Here is a 14,968-nt window from a genome sequence, read left to right as displayed (position 1 = left end):
TATAAATCCCCAAAGAACTCATTGTAGATAGGATTCTACACTCCTTATCCAAAGTCAAGGCATATGTTCAATTCCGGGTGAATTTTAACATGCAAGACAAGGACGTGTCTCTTGAAGAGTTGCACAAGTTACTTGTGCAAGCCGAAAGAGACATGGGGTTAAATGTTAACCCACCTAAGGATGTGCTTAACATAAGCACCAAGAGCAAGGGGAAATTCAAAAAGAATGGGAAGAAGGGTAAGAAGCAAGCTCCCACTTTCACCAAGGCTAAGACTTTTGAAGCTAGCACTTCCAAGACCAAGAAGGGTCCTCTTGATAAATGCCATTATTGTAATGGTGTTGGACATTGGAAAAGGAATCGTTCCAAGTATCTTGGTGACATCAAAGCTGGAAAGATCACTCCAGTAGGTAAATGACTATCCTTTCTTTTATGTTTCTAATTCAACTATGGTATTTTGATACAAAGTTGTGATAATGTATCCCCTTTTTATTGTAAATAGGGCCTCCACCAAGCAAGGACAAGGGAAAGGAAAAGCAAGCTTGAGATATCATGAAGGAACTAGGAGTAGCTACCGATAAAGCTTGGCTTTTATTATTGTCTTTATTTTAATGTTATGGATTTTTAGAACTATTTTGATTTCCGTGTTCGACATGGAAATGGTTGATCCTTTCTAAACAATTGTTGTATTTTGGATTATGGTGGCTTGGTTTGCAACCCAAGTCACCCCTTTTATCGTATTTTCTTTGTTCTAAAAATTCGTCTTTATATGCTTGCACATAGAAACATATAATCATCCACTTAAAGTGATCTAATAGACAACTATAATGATGGGATTCGTTATATGTCCACAAGCTTAAGGCTTGTGTATGATCAATTATAAAGTGATGTTGAGTTGATGAACTCTCTTAAAGGAATGTCAATCACCAAGTACACTTATCAAATCTAAAACAATTAGTCAATCTATGAGATAGTCCTCCTTATACTTCAAAATCATTATTTGTGTCTCATAAGCTATCTTTAAATCTCTAATGTATTTATTCTAAAGATAGAGTGGGAGAAAAATGAAGACACAAAGAACACAAAGCAAATTTGTATACTTGAGTAAATGAGATCTATGAAAGAAAGAATGATTTGTATATCTATATAGATAGTGTACACGAATAGATGAGATCTATGGTCTCGAATAGATGAAATCTACATGACAAAAGAGACCAAGTGAAATAATCAAAAGAATATGTTCTCAAGATAACTACACGAGGAGAGCAAAAGAAAGTTTTGAAAGAAAATGACTAATGAAAAGACTTATCAAGAGATTTGGCTAGTTTATGAACAACATTTGACCAAGATTTTCAATATTGATATTTACTTAAGAGCCTAAATGAAACAAAGTTGCATCTTTGAAAGTAAATGAGATTTATGACTAAAAGTTGCAAAGAAAGATATGCCGATATCTACAAAAGCTAAGTTAATTGTTAACCACGCTAGTGTCATTACTTAACCTCATTATGAAAATGAAATGGTTAAACCTCCTTCCGGAAAAGGTTTTGAGAAGGATGTGTATTAAATGAAATTCGCATTTAAATAATGACATTGCTACGCATCATTATTAAAATGAATGAGTTAGAGATTAAAATCTCTTTCCATAAGTTTAAGACTGAAACCATTTCAAAATAGGTATTTTGAAAGGATATGCTGGGAATAACATATATGTTTTAATCTTAATAACTTGGCAAAGCAAAATGTATTTCAATTCTTGAAATGTTTCGATTGAGTAGTCAATTGTGAAACATGTGGAATTGAGTGGGAGTTTGAAATTATCATATGCAGACATGGAATTTAATGGGAGCAATCATCTTGTAGAATTGATAACTCATTACTCATTGAGAATGACGAGCTAATACTATCTTTCACAAAGATATGTTTGAGTTTTTAATTCTGGATGAAAATGGACTATGATGAATCCAATCACATCATGAGATGTTGGATAGGTATTGAGATATACACATCGAATCAACGAGAAACGTAGGTTATTCATGCCAATGAAAATGGAATTGCCATTAGCAGTCATGGTCATTCATTGAACCTAAGAATGGTTGATCACATGATTATAAATTACTAATGTTTCCGCCATTAGAATAATCATGCACATGTCCAATAATGAATCATATGCATAAGAGCATGATGAATCATTGGCAAGCCATAGAAGAATCGTCATGAATTCTCGAGGAGAACTAATGAGCTATTCCAGTGTTAGACAGAACACTCTGTTATGTGACAAGAGGTTGCACATATTAAAGTTCGAACACACGTAAGGATTTATGAAAATCCTAAGCTATTCAAGCTAAAAGGAGAAATAAGAAGTTTGGAAAGATACTTAGTTAAAGTAAGAAGTTACTCAAAACTAATATTTTCTAATATGCTAGGACTTATGAGAAGTGCTAGGCTAATCATCTTGACAATTGTTGCAAGACCCTACAAAACGTATACCTAGTGCATTGCGAGTTGGTAGAACACTTGACCAGTGCAAGTTATATCATCCACCACAAATTCGATGGTTATGTGATAAACAACAAGAAAGTTCTTTCAAGATAAAGAACCCAAACCTTGGTTGGGAACCTATATGTGTACTTGGTAAGGTTCATGCTATGAGAGATAACATGAATATAAAGGAAAATGCAATACAAGAAGTATGAACACATGGACACATGGTATGTTAAACTTCTATTGCAATCGACTAGTGTTTACACACTTACGATATACATCACAAGGTTGTAACATGGTATTGACTACCCGAATGTGATGTCGACATTCTGTGAGAAATCTAGATCTCATTATTTAACATATTCATATATGTTCTAATTAATTTAGTCATAAAATTAATTGCAAATCTTATGCATGCAAACTAAAATAGATAAGATAAGAAAATCAATTTCTCACCAATTAAATTTCGGTCAAATGGGCACTAACAAGATCTCCTCCTTGTTAGTTCTTGAGCTTTCCAATATTGGATGAACATTCAAAATCCCAAAGTAGAGATTCTCCTCTTGATTGCACCCAAGACTATCCCTTATCCCCACTAAATAATATTAGCTAGATATTAGTTTAGTAGTTTACCTTAAAATTGATTACTAACACTCATATATTACATTAATAATTTTAGTAATTTCTTTGAACAATTTGGATCAAAGTTTCTCAAGTTTTAGAGAAAAATGAAGGAGAAGAGAGAAAAAGCATGTGAATGAATTATCATCATATGAATGTGTAAGAGTGAAAATAATAACCAACAACCCCTCCACTCAAAGGGAGTGTCACGGTTTTGGTAGTCCAAAATGGCATCATTACTTTTCCTTTTGCTCTTCTCAATATTATAGGTGTGTAAGAATAGGTAGAGTAGGTTTTATTAAATTATTCTTATCACATAAAATAATCACCCACTAAAGCCTACCACCCACAATATTTAGTCCACTTCTATAAAATGGACTACCATTTTATTTTTGTCAATTTGTCATTTGTCACACAATATGTCACATGTAGTATGTTACATGTTATTAATTAATTTTAATGCATATTTATCACATAAATATCATTTTATGAATTAATTAAATTACATCCAATAATTTGACTAGTGATACTTGATCACATAAATAAAATGGGTCAAGTAATTATAATTCACAATATCTTGAAATTATAATTAACCATTCATTCCTATCTCTATTGTTTCTCAAACAATAAATAATTTTAGTAACAAAGCATTTTATTACTAAAATAAATCTTATTTAATCCCATTACAATAAGATATTTATTCTCTCTCACAAATCGAATTGTTCAATTTTAAGGAATTGATCAACTTGCATTGTCATACAATTAATCAACTTTATAGATAAGGGCATCATCCTTTAGGTGTGACCTTAAGGGATCAACTGACCACCACCGTCCCCCACGTGATAACGTCAAACTCTAGCAAGCCAATCGTTACCGATTAATGTTGATCAGTCGACTATATAATTGAATCATCCCTTACGTATTCTTTATATGAGATTTAATAATGATATTTAAATCATGTGACCGCACTATTGTTGAGGACACATTTCCCAACACATTCGTCGTTTGAGTTATTATTAACTCACCTTATACTTTGTTACATCCAAACGGGTTGTAGAGACAATTGAACCCCGTTAAAGTGAACACGGTTAGCATTGTATTCGCCCATAGTTACTTACATGAGGTGACGTCTCGAAGTGACTAGAGTGTGATGCGATTGATGACAAGTTCAAGTGCCATGGAGTCATATGTGATGACTAGTCGATCACATAGGCAGACTGTTATGAACACTTTGTCGGGCCTTATGACCGCATATAGAGTTCTGGCAAATTTATATAGCCTGGTCGTGGCGAGAGCTACTATAGTATTCTAATGAGTCGATTCTTTTGACTAAAGACTGTTCGCCCAAGATGGCACAGTTTCAGATTAGCTTTGATTTGTGTTACTACGACCTTCGTTAATGGGGACAAATGGGCATATTTCGGGTTATGATGGTTGTGGCTAGTCGAAGGGAATAAGTGCGATAGGAATTGTCCACCCCTTGTCAGGGTTATAACAATATCTCAGGGCCACTCAAGGAGTAATGAACTGGAAATGCGTGGCCACGCTCGGAAGATATCTATGGTAGATAAATCCGGTCAATCAGTTATTCTCCAGATCGAGGAAATCACTCTCGATATGATCACTTGCAAGTACGACCTGAAAGACACCTTGCATTGAATGGGAGATAGTAATAGGACAAGAGAATTGGTGACGCACACTTGTCGAGAACAAGTGGGAGATTGTTGGAATATGTGTCCTCCGACAATAATGCGATCACAACTGTCGATCATGATGATCACATGTTTAAGTCTCATTTTAAGAATACATGTGGGAAGTATTTTTACAGTCAACTGGTCCACACATATCGGTAATGATTGGCTGACTAGAGTTTGACATTAATGTCGTGCGACGGTGGTGATCAGTTGATCCCCTTAGGTCATACCTAAAGGGTAACACTCTTAATTGATTATTTAATTGATCGTATGACGATACGGGTTAATTAAATTACTTAAAATTGACGGACGATTTTGGAAGTAATATTTACGTGTCTCATTGTAATTTGATTAAATAAGATACGGTCTAAGTGATCGAATTGTTTTATTACTTAGATGAAATTATTGTTTACGGAACAATTAAAACTCAATGAATAATTTATTATAAATACAAGATGTTGTGATTTATAATTGGTAAACCGTTTTGGTACAAGTAATTGTGAATTACTAAGTCGATTTTGTACATGACGTATTTTTATTAATACGTTGATTTTTAATATGTTAAAAATGCATGACAATTTTACATGACTTGTGACATGTGACAAACTGATAAATTGACAAAGATAAAATGGAACCCATTTTATCTTAAATGGACCGAAATGAAGAGTGTATTAGGCTAAATATTATGTTGATAATTTTAAGTGGAAAGCATAATCATTAACCTATTGGATAGCCATGCAAACCTAGTTGTTTTTGTGAAGAGCATCTTGATCATGCATTGGCTATTACCACCCCGCCTAACCGGTTTTCCTAGTGCAAGGCCAAGGGTATTTTGCTCTATATTTTCCAAATATACACTACATGCATACTAGTGTATCATTCATTCTTTTTGCACATCCAAAAACAAAAGAATTTTAGAGAGAAAAATTACTCCAATATTCCTCCGCTCTTGACCGAAATTTCAAGAGGACAAAACAATAGTTTTGGGTCAATTTTTAGTTAAATTAATATTGTTCTAGTATAAAGAATATTAATTTTTAAGAGGTTATCTTGGGTATAATTCCTTGGGAGGGATTCTAAGCTTGAATCCTTGTTCATCCAATATTAGGAAGCTCAAGAACAAGTGAGTAGGAGAACTCATTTGTGCCCATATATCCGAAATCTCAATGTAAGGAAAACGATTTCTTCTTTATCCTTATTCATGTTTGCATGCATAAGATCTAAATTAATTTTATGACCAAATTAATACTAACATATATGAATATGTTGAGTATAATGAGATATAGATTTCTAACACCTAGGCAAGATTGGGATGTGGCCGAGGACGGAGTGAAAACCCGAAAGGGCGCTCCGGGTAAAATGAAGAATCGACTTGCGTGCCACTGAGAGTAGAAGTGAGATTGAAAAACAAAAATGAAAAGCTAGAATGAAAACCCGCAAGGGCAGGCGCTCTAGGCAAAATGAGAGATCTAGGCAAAATGAAAAAAAAATTGATTCCCCTTTACAATATTGGAGACCCGCCTTTATAAGTTTCATTGTAAGTCTTGTTGATTTTTCCATACTTCTGTGGATCGGTATTGGTTTGATTTTATTGGGTCCTTTGAGTTTACTCGAGGACGAGCAAAGATCTAAGTGTGGGGAAGTTGATGAGACGGTTTTAGTATATATTAAGAGGGCCGAATTGGTGAAGTTCAAGTGTCAAAAGCGGTACTTTGTGAGTTATATCATGTAACTACCTATTATACTTGTTCTTTAGCTATTTGAAAGAGTTTGTAATTGGATTTGAGAAATCGGTGCCGAGTAGAAGTAACAATGGCGGAACTTGGATCCCAAAATTGAAGATGAATCATGAAAACGATAAAGAAGATCTTGTGGGTCGGTTTTGTATGTCAAAGACGGAATCTAAGCGTGAGGATAGGTGGCTCAAAGACCTATTAACATACCTTGGGAGGCGTGTACGAGCATATATCGCACTATTCATGCGCACATACGAAAGAGAAGACGAGCTTGGCTGCAACGAAATTCGCGACTGAAATTCGACTGAGGCGCGACTGACACGCGACCGAAGTGAGACACTAGCGCGACCTATATTTGACACCTGTTTGTGCTTTGGTCGCGTAATTCAGCAGCGTTGAAGACTCGTTTGTTTTTTTTACTTTACTCGGTTTGTTCCGAAGGTTATCATTATTATTAGTACTTTATTTCCTAATCTAGTTATTTTACCTAATTACTATATAACTTAGTATTTTGAGTTTTAGAAAAGACTTGCGCAACTTTTAGACAAAAACCCTATTGTTATTTTCATCAAGACTATGCGTAACTAATCTTTCATCTTGGATTCAAGCGATTGAAGCACTCTAAATCCGGTTATGAGTTTGAATGTTTTAATTTATCTTCTTGATTATTGTTAATTGCTTAGCTCTTAATTATATGAACGTTGATTGATAATTGCTAGGTGTGAAACTAGTAGTCAATTTCTTCATTCTATTATTAGTATTGTTGATTGAATAGGATTTATTGATTAACTTTACACTAGTAACATCAAAGAATTAGTATTGAACGGGATACGTTGATATTAGTACATAGAAGCGATTCACATAAATATCTAAAATGCAACTGGATTGTATGCGCTATTTATTCTCTATCGAATTCTCTAAATTATATTGCTGTTGTTGAATTAAATGTTGAACTTGATTGTTAGGGTTGTTTAATAGTTAGGGTTGATTAAGAACGGGATTCGTTTTAATTGACTATTTTTAAGGAGAATTGGAATTTTACATTCACGATAGAGTAATCAAGATTAGTAATTGAAACCATCTTACAATGATCAATTGTTATTAAGTGTGGATATATGCTTGGGTCTAAGACCATTTAAACCATTTGAATTCATCTATTTCATTATTTGCTTTGTCTTACTTTATTAGATTAATTAAACTGACAAAACCCATAAAACTAGCTTTCATATGAGAGGAAATGGTAGAGATAGAGAGAGAAAGTGTAAGGAAAACCTAGTTTTCTGAGAAAACACAAAAATCATGACAGCCGTTAAAGGATCTTCATCGTTACAAACAAATAATTCACAAAAATCACAAAAAAAATCAACAAAATCAACAAAATAACAATAAATTTGATCTTCTTTCTGCTACCACCTCTGATGAATTCCCTGTTTTATCACGTAATGTTGGTCCTTCGAGTCAAGACTCTCGTAAGGAGAAGCATATGGGGACGATAGTGGGCATCCCTCCTCTAAATTTAGAAACTTTGGTTGAGGACGTTGATGAAGAAGAGGCGGAGGATGCTGATATGGAGGAAACCCTGTTGCTGAAGCCAATAAACAGAATGTAACCCAGGAGGAGCCAGTTCAGATGCTGCAATTCACTGAAGCGGAGATAAAAGTTGAGATGGATTTCTGGAAGAACTCGGTTTATTGTTTCATCCTTGGGGCGAATCCATCATGGGAGATTGTGGACGGTTTCATTAGGCGACTGTGGGCAAACCATCAGGTAGATAAAATATCCTTTCTACCAAATGGTGTTTTTCTTTTTCGTTTTAAGAATAGAGGTGCTAGAGAGGCTGTGCTTAAACAGGACACTTCTTATTTGATAATAAACCTCTCATAGTTAAGCCATGGAGTCCTTATGTTGAGTTGGTTAAACATGATGTGAAAACTGTTCCAGTTTGGGTTAAATTGCATAAATTACCATTGAAGTTTTGGGGTAAAGGGATTGCTCGTATGTCTGGGATGCTTGGTAAGTTCATTAAGTGTGACCCTAATACTGAAGATAAGACTCGTCCTGGTTATGCCCGGGTTATGATAGAAGTTGCTTTTGGTGAGTCTATCCCAGATACGGTTCAGTTTTTAGATGAGCATGGCAGTATTGTTGAAATTGAGGTTGAATTTGAGTGGAAACCCTTAGTTTGTAGTGGATGGCAAGGTGTGGGACATACTGTTAAGGAGTGTAGAAAAACAAAGAAAACCCCTACTTTGACAGTTCAACCTACTAAGAAGAAGCCAGTCACTCAAATTTGGAGACCCAAACATGTGGATAAGCCTGTTATTCAGCAGAGTAAGGGTAAGGAAAAAATAGCTAATGAAGAGCAACCTACTCCCCCTGTTGAAATACAGTTACAAACCCCATTTGTATGGCATAGGTCAGGCAAGTATTCTATGGGTTATACTCGTGCTAGGCCTCTCATGAGAATGGCTAGGCAAGAGGTTACTGATGGAGCTTATATTGTACAAAAATTTTGCCAAGTTACATTCATGGAAGCCTTAAATAATTCTTCTACACCCAAGGAAGGGATTGGGATAAGTGGTAATGTTCCTCACCTTGTGATGGGGAATGTATAACATTGGCTTCTGGAATGTTAGGGGTCTTAAAAATCCTACCAAGCAAAGACAAGTTAAATGGTTCATGCATCAGAATAGGGTAGGTTTGTTTGGACTCCTTGAGACAAAGGTGAAAGCCTTGTCTCAAAATTGTTTAAAAGGAATTCTTATGGATGGTTGGAGCTTAACTACTAATAATAGTTGCCATAAGGGGGGGAGCGTTTGGGTATTGTAGAACCCTACTATCTTCAATATTGATGTCTATTATTACTCCCCTCAGTGTATTAATATGAGAGTTACTGAAATTGCTACAAGTAATACCTTCTGTGTTTCCATGGTGTATGCCTTCAATGATCTTAATGGAAGGAAGGGTTTATGGGATCAGCTAGCTCTATTTGCTGCAACTATTCAGGAGCCATGGTTGGTGTGTGGGGATTTCAACTGTGTCCTATCTTATGTAGAGAAGCTAGGTGGTGTTACTTGTGATCAAGATATTGATGATTTCCAGTCTTGTGTGAGTAGATGTGGTTTGACAGATACCCCAGCTAGGGGTTCTTTCTTTACATGGAATAATAAACAAGATATAGAGACTAGGAGCGAGATGTAGTAGATTGGACATGGCTCTTATTAATGAGGAGTGGAGTAAGTGTATGCCTGATGTTTATGCTCATTTCTTGCCTGAAGGGATTTTTAATCATACTCCTTGCCTTCTTAAGAGTAAGGGGCGGGTTATGAGCCTAAGGAAACCATTCAAATATTTTAACATGTGGGGGAAGGCAGATCATTATATTCCTCATATGGTTGAATGGTGGGAACACAACATTCAGGGTACTAAGATGTATAAGTTGGTCAATAAAATCAGGAACCTCAAACACCACTTCAGGAGATACAACAGAGAACACTTTTCTGATATTGAAAATAGTACAGGGATTGCTCAGAGGAACCTTGAATATATTTAACAAAAAATTGCAGAGAATCCTGGGAGTGTTATTTGGATGGAGAAGGAGCAAGCTGCTGTCACTGAGTATAAAGAATTGCTTGTAGCTTGTACTCAGTTTCTGAGTCAAAAGGCTAAGGCAGTATGATTAAAAGATGGGGACTGCAATTCCAAGTATTTTCATGGAGTGATTAAATCTAAATTCATGAAGAATCGGGTCCTGTACATCAAGAATATGGATGGGGATGAGTGTGATGATCTAGAGAGCATTCAGGATGCTTTCCTGAATTATTATAAGCATCTGTTAGGGACTGAGGTTAAAACAGATCATGTAAATCCACTCATTGTCAGGAGAGGTAAAGTCTGCACTACTGAGCACTGGGATCTTTTGCTGAAGCCTGACACTAAGATGGAAATAAAAGTAGCAATCTTCTCAACCCCTAAGCATAAATCACCTGGTCCGGAAGGGTTTTCAAGTGCATTTTATAAAGACTCATGGAGTATTATAGGTGATGAAGTATGTGAGGCTATACTGGATTTCTTTAAGACAAGCAAAGTGCTTAAACATGTGAACAATACTATTTTGACTCTCATTCCTAAGTGCACCATGCCTACTCATGTTACACAGTACAGACCCATTGCTTGTTGCAATGTTCTGTATAAGTGTATTTCCAAGATTTTATGCACTAGGTTGGCTGAAGTTTTGCCTGATCTTATTAGTTTGAATCAAGGGGGTTTCATAAAAGGCAGAAGTATAATTGAAAATATCTTGGTGTGTCAGGATCTTGTCAGGTTCTACAATAGACAAGCTTGCACACCAAGGTGTATGTTCAAGATTGATATTTTGAAAGAATATGATTCAGTTAGCTGGCAGTTTGTTGAAGAGATCTTGGATGCCTTTCATTTTCCTCTACAATTCAGCAATTTAATATTAGAATGTATAAGGAGTGCCTCTTTTTCTCTTGCAGGGAATGGTGAAACCTTTGGGTTTTTCCTTGGTAAAAGAGGACTCGGGCAAGGGGATCCCATATCTCCTCTCTTATTTACTCTTTGTATGGAGTATTTAAGTAGGATCATTCTTTGTGCCACGGAAAAAATGAAGTTCAGCTATCACCCTTTGTGCAAACAGCTCAAACTTATTCATTTAATGTTTGCGGATGACTTACTTTTTTTTTGTAAAGGTTATGCTGCTTCTATCATGGTTTTGTTGAGGTTATATTCTTCCTTTTCAGCTGCATCTGGGTTAAAAATGAATGCCCAAAAATCCAATGCTTATTTTAATGGGGTTGACAGCAGACTTAAGGAAGAAATACTAAGTGTTTCAGGCTTTATGGAGGGCAAGTTACCTTTTAAATATCTTGGTGTGCCTATCATAGCAGGAAGATTGAAGAAAAATAATTGTGATGTGCTCATAGACAAGGTAGTTGAAAGGATAAGGACTCTGGGAGCAAAAAAACTCGCATATGTTGGCCGGCTTGTTCTTGTTAATTCTATTCTTTCCACATTGCATACCTACTGGGCAGCTATGTTTGTGTTGCCTAAAGGAGTACTGGACAGAGTTGATGCAATTTGCAGGACTTTTCTTTAGGAAGGGAGTACTGAATATTCTACAGCTCCTAGGGTAGCCTGGGCAAAAGTTTGTGTACCTAAAAAAGAAGGAGGATTAGGCCTTAAACAGAGTTTGAATTGGAATGCTGCTTTAATAGGGAAGTTGGTATGGTGAATTGTGGTTAAGCAGGATAAACTTTGGGTACAGTGGGTGCATCATGTCTATTTAAAAAGTTCACCTTGGCTTTCTTATAGACCTCCTTCAGATACCAGCTGGTATTGGAGGAAAATTTGCAAAATTAAGGATCTTATTCAGGATGGGTTTGTTGATAATAGTTGGAGTATAAGGCCTGCTGGTTACTCAGTTAAGAGTTGTAACAACTGGCTTAGGAATAAGCATAAAGAGGTGTGGTGGTGTAAACCAGTCTGGAGCAGTCTAGGGACTCCTAAACATGCATTCATATCATGGTTGGTGGTTCATAATGCTCTGATGATCAAAACAAGACTGTTCCAGTTTCAAGTTACTGTAGATAAACTGTGTTGCATCTGTCAGTTGCAGGATGAAGACCATGAGCATTTATTCCAGAACTGTGTGTACAGCACACAGATCATGCAGGGAGTTGGGAAATGGCTTTGCTCTGAGATTGCACAGCCTAATAGCTTACTCAGAATATCTAGAACAAGATGGAGCAGATGTAGGAAGGAAATTTGTACTGCAACATTGATGGCATGTTGGTATTTCATTTGGATGCAAAGGAACCGGGCTCGTTTGAATCGGTGCTGTTGAGGCCTGCTGGTGTTATTTCAGAAATCCAGAAGGCTATTAGATGTCGTTTTATGGTTTATAAACCTTGTAATATCTCTTGTAAGGATAGAGCATGGTTGTCTAGGGTGCAATTGTAATATATGCACTTCTTAGTACAACATGTCTCTACCTAAAAACGCTCATGTAATGCTTGTTTCTAGTGGAAAGCTTACCGTTTAGCAAAAAAAACTGACAAAACTCTCCCTTAAACCGGTTACTTTACTCTATACTTTTGGACACTTTAATTGACTTAGTCCTTCCTTGTGGGTTCGACCCTTACCTTCGCTATATTACTGTTTTAGTAGTTTAGTAAGTAAGAGATTATAAATTTATATTTGATAGGCATACGACTTTCAGCCCGTCATGGTTCGACACCCAAAGGCCTACATCCACCTCTTCTTATTAATAATTCTTAGTACCAACTCGGATTATATATGAATTATTTCTCACAACCAACTTTGATTGTGCTAGCTTTGGAAACTAGTATGTATACTCTTTCTCTTGATGTTGAAAGAGCTTCTACTAGCCAAGTTACTTCAAATGTTCTCTTGAGTAGAATGGATTAGAAACAGGTTCAAATGCTTTAGAGACGAGATAAAATAGCATCAAACTAGATTAAGATTAAACTAAAATTGTGAGAGTTTTTCTAAAATCCTTTTACAAAATAAAAGTTAAAGCACGAAAAGTTCTTTGTAAAATTTGCAAAAATAATCACTTAAAATTCTCCAGAAAAAGGTTGGAAAATAATGCCACAAGCTAAACATGTCGTCCGATCATCATTATCGGGTGGGTTGCGGGAGGTGGAAACTAAGGTGTCTACATTATGTCAATACTTGGTTATACGATGTGGATTGCTATGGGATTTGCTTATGCATTGTTAGAGTTGTTCTATGCTATTCGCCTCACTATTTTTATAAATTTTTTTTTTTGTTTTTGAAAAGGTAAGAAAACTAGGTTGATCCTCTGCGATAGGACCAACCTATCTCATCCTTTCGAATGAGAGAGGTAAGTTGAAGCCACCGACTTTCAAACCACCTCGAAAGAGTTGGACATGAATATCCAATAGAAGCCATGAAGTCAGCAACCTTGTTGGCTTCACGAAAGCAATGTTTAATTATCACTTCATCGAAAAAATGAAGGTCTAATTTCAAATCTTTGATAATACAAGAAATTTCCCAAGGAATTTGCAAAGTACTACGAATAGAGTTAATAACACATAAATAATCACCCTCCACAATTAACTTTGCGATTCCTAAGTATTTAGCTACTAAAATGGCTTCTTTTAAAGAAAAAGCTTCTACAACAAGAATACTATTGGATGTAACACCCTCATACACCAAGGTGCCTTGCCAAGGTCACCTTAGTATATTAAGATGCTACCATCTCGGTTGCCCAAGGTAAAGTATATCAAATAGACCATCATAGAACATTTATTAAATGATATCAAAATTGTTTAAAATAAGATACAACTCAAAGTTAAACAAAAACTATAACAACTCCAAAACAACCAAAAGAACTACGGTTTAAGTGACAGCAAATGCTAGCTAAATGAACAGTGATGACTCGACCCCCATCCAAGACCTGTGAGCTACATCCACAGCCATTACCTGCTATACCAACTGCTCACCATCTCCGAATGGATCACCATAGTTTTGAAAACAGTAAACGGGGTCAGTCAACTGCATAACCAAGATAAGAAATTACAAACACAAACCAATACACAAGCCAATCCAAACTGTGGTAACCATCCTCCAAACTCTAATAGTAACCAGTGACCGACTACATACCAAAGTGTGTAGCCCTGCCAGGTTACCTATCGCAACAGGTAACCCTCACCATCAGTGGGGGACCGCAGCCTTGCCCACCTAAACCCCGCTCATCGTAATGAGCAAACCCATATCATTAATTTGCACATCCCCCTTGTGACGGGAGCCATAAGAGGCGAACATGGAGTTGGAACCATCTCCCGAAAATGGTCCCAAAACAACAATATCAATCAACAATATAATCTCAACCAATCTCAATCTAATGAAACATGTTATACAATAAATCTTAAATCAATTACACAATCAATCCCAATCAATCTTAAATCAATTACACAATCAAATGAGTAGGGAAACCCTACCTTATTCGCAAGTTCCGTAAATCATTAACAAGAACAACGAGGCTAGAATTGCTCTTCTACGAACGCGTCACCTAGCAAAGAATAATCAAACAATAGTATATCATAAACCATTACTAATCAACCTTTACCCCCATCCTAACCCAAATTAGGGCAAACTCCAAAGACAACCACAAACTGATTAAGAAATCACTAGAGACTTATCAACGAAACCAGTACGGAAAAAGAGATGTAGACTCACGATCGACCAAACTAGACTTGGGAGTGATTAAGATGATTAGAGAAGTGGTAAATGTAGCTTAGGTTTTTGTAAAAATGATTTAGTAATTGGTAACACGTAATTTATAACCTCTAATCACCTTAATCAAAACCGCGGAAATTAATCCCGTCAGACTGAGTACTCGGTCGAGTACCTGGGGTACTCAGCCG

Source organism: Silene latifolia, chromosome 9, assembly GCF_048544455.1.
Source record: "Silene latifolia isolate original U9 population chromosome 9, ASM4854445v1, whole genome shotgun sequence".
NCBI lineage: Eukaryota > Viridiplantae > Streptophyta > Magnoliopsida > Caryophyllales > Caryophyllaceae > Silene > Silene latifolia.
The sequence above is the reverse complement of the archived record's forward strand: the minus strand, read 5'-3'. Positions refer to the sequence as shown.